This window comes from Nansenia antarctica (genome assembly GCF_963989245.1).
Source record: "Nansenia antarctica genome assembly, chromosome: 14".
Lineage (NCBI taxonomy): Eukaryota > Metazoa > Chordata > Actinopteri > Argentiniformes > Microstomatidae > Nansenia > Nansenia antarctica.
In genome coordinates this window covers 16,005,670-16,008,169 of record NC_137684.1, presented here as the reverse complement: position 1 = coordinate 16,008,169, position 2,500 = coordinate 16,005,670, and the positions used below count along the sequence as shown (strand labels likewise).

At 45.3% G+C, this 2,500-nt stretch overlaps 1 protein-coding gene across 1 annotated transcript in view; it reads left to right on the top strand.

Moving 5' to 3' along the window:
* The window catches only part of dnajc24 (DnaJ (Hsp40) homolog, subfamily C, member 24), a gene marked incomplete at its 3' end in the record, with an annotated part of 19,427 nt that overhangs the window by 8,642 nt on the left and 8,285 nt on the right, over nucleotides 1-2,500 (top strand). The gene's annotated exons all lie outside the window — the stretch shown is intronic.

Genomic DNA, 2,500 nt, shown 5'->3' with positions numbered 1-2,500 from the left:
ATCTTCCTCCTCCTCCTCCACCTCCTCTTTTTACATCGTTTAGCATATCACTCTGAGGACCACCACACCACAATCCATTAGGAAAGATCCCCCACTCACACACATAATGTACTAAGCTCTCCTCCTGTGATTCATTTTAAAAACATGAAACATGATTTCGTTTCATTACGCGTTTGAATTTTTATTATCGCTTTATTTATTCTCTCTCTCTCAGGTTCGCTCACGCTCCATTAAGTTACATTGCCCCCCTGCCCCTCCCCCCCTCGGACCCTCTCCCTGGGTTTGATATGCAGAGATACACAGTGCAGTCTGACATTAGTCACCGCGGCCACTTAGAGAGCTACTGGGCCAGGCCTGTGTTGTCTCCCTCTGTGAAAAGGTCACGTCAAATGAGGCAGAAACCAATCCCCTCTGCATAACTTACAAGTTTTCCATTCCCATAGCCGAGATTACCTTGAAACCTGTGTGTGTGTCCACCAATGGCAGCAGCACGGTTAAATACCCTGGCGGGGTGTGATGTTAGGACGGTGGTTTGATGTTAGGACGGTGGTTTGATGTTAGGGCGGTGGTTTGATGTTAGGATGGTGGTTTGATGTTAGGACGGTGGTTTGATGTTAGGATGGTAGTTTGATGTTAGAATGTAGTTTGATGTTAGGATGGTTTGATGTTAGGATGGTAGTTTGATGTTAGGGTGGTGGTTTGATATTAGGATGGTGGTTTGATGTTAGGATGGTAGTTTGATGTTAGGACGGTGGTTTGATGTTAGGATGGTGGTTTGATGTTAAGATGGTAGTTTGATGTTAGGATGGTGGTTTGATGTTAGGATGGTGGTTTGATGTTAGGATGGTGGTTTGATGTTAGGGTGGTGGTTTGATGTTAGGATGGTAGTTTGATGTTAGGATGGTGGTTTGATGTTAGGATGGTGGTTTGATGTTAGGATGGTGGTTTGATGTTAGGATGGTAGTTTGATGTTAGGATGGTAGTTTGATGTTAGGATGGTGGTTTGATGTTAGGATGGTGGTTTGATGTTAGGATGGTGGTTTGATGTTAAGATGGTAGTTTGATGTTAGGATGGTAGTTTGATGTTAGGATGGTAGTTTGATGTTAGGATGGTAGTTTGATGTTAGGGTGGTAGTTTGATGTTAGGATGGTAGTTTGATGTTAGGATGGTGGTTTGATGTTAGGATGGTAGTATGATGTTAGGGTGGTGGTTTGATGTTAAGATGGTTTGATGTTAGGATGGTAGTTTGATGTTAGGATGGTTTGATGTTAGGATGGTGGTTTGATGTTAGGATGGTAGTTTGATGTTAGGGTGGTGGTTTGATGTTAGGATGGTTTGATGTTCGGGTGTGATGTTGGAATGGGACTAGAGAGAGAGAGAGAGGGGGGGGAGGGGTAGGGAGGTACTGGCACATTAATAAAACAGGAGAGAGTGCCACTGCCTGTTCCCGTCCTGTCCTTTCTGTCGCTTACCAAGCACCTCCTTTGAGGGTAGGAGGAGACAAGAGGATGGGATAAGAGGAGGTGAGAAGAGGAGGTGAGAAGAGGAGGGGAGGAGAGGAGGGGAGTGGAGGGGAGAAGAGGAGGGGAGAAGAGAAGAGAGGAGAGGAGGAGAGAAGAGGAGAGCTTGGCTTCAGGGAGGAGAAGAAGAGGAGGAGGAGGAGGAGAGGGGGGAAATGTAGGTCATGCCTGTCACACATGGCCTATTCTTACATGAAGTGATAGGCTGCTTCTCTCCCCTCCTCCCCCCCTCCCTCCCTCCCTCCCCCCACTCCCAAGCACCCTCTCCCTCCCCCCTCCGCCCCAGGACAGAGGTTCCCCCTTCTCTCCATTAGGACCGTCAATAAATGTACATCCAGGCTGTGTGTGTGTGTGTGTGTGTGTGTGTGTGTGTGTGTGTGGATGCATGTACTGTATGTATGTGTGATCGAATGTGTGTGTGTGTGTGTGTGTGTGTGTGTGTGTATATACAGTACAGTTAGGTCTATATATTAGGTCTATATCTCCTTCCTTCTTATCTTTCTAAGAAGCCTGTCTGTCCGTCCCAGAGACGATAATATTCCAGTGTCTGTTGAATTCCAACACATGCACACCTCATTCTACTTAGTGATGTACTGATTAGGTGATTACCCGAATCTTATTTAACAAGGAAAAGTATAATAACCACTGCTGTGGTCCTCACTATCCTCTTGCAATCGGACCAGCTGGATAGCAAAAACAGTGCTAGCAGTACCTCAAACGTACTTGGAATAAATGACTAACTACTGACCATGCCAAAAGATTTGAAAACAAAAGTTTTGAGTAAGGAAAAGAAGGGTTAAATTCTGGATTCCTGCCAGGTTCCTTCCTGCTTCCATTCCTTAAAATGTTAAAGACGGCAGTAGGGCTGTTACGATTATTCGACGTCGTCGACGTCATCGACTACGTCAATACGTCGGTTAGCGTAATATGCGTCGGTTAGTCGTAAATAAACAAAATGGCGTTTTTATTTTTTTTATTT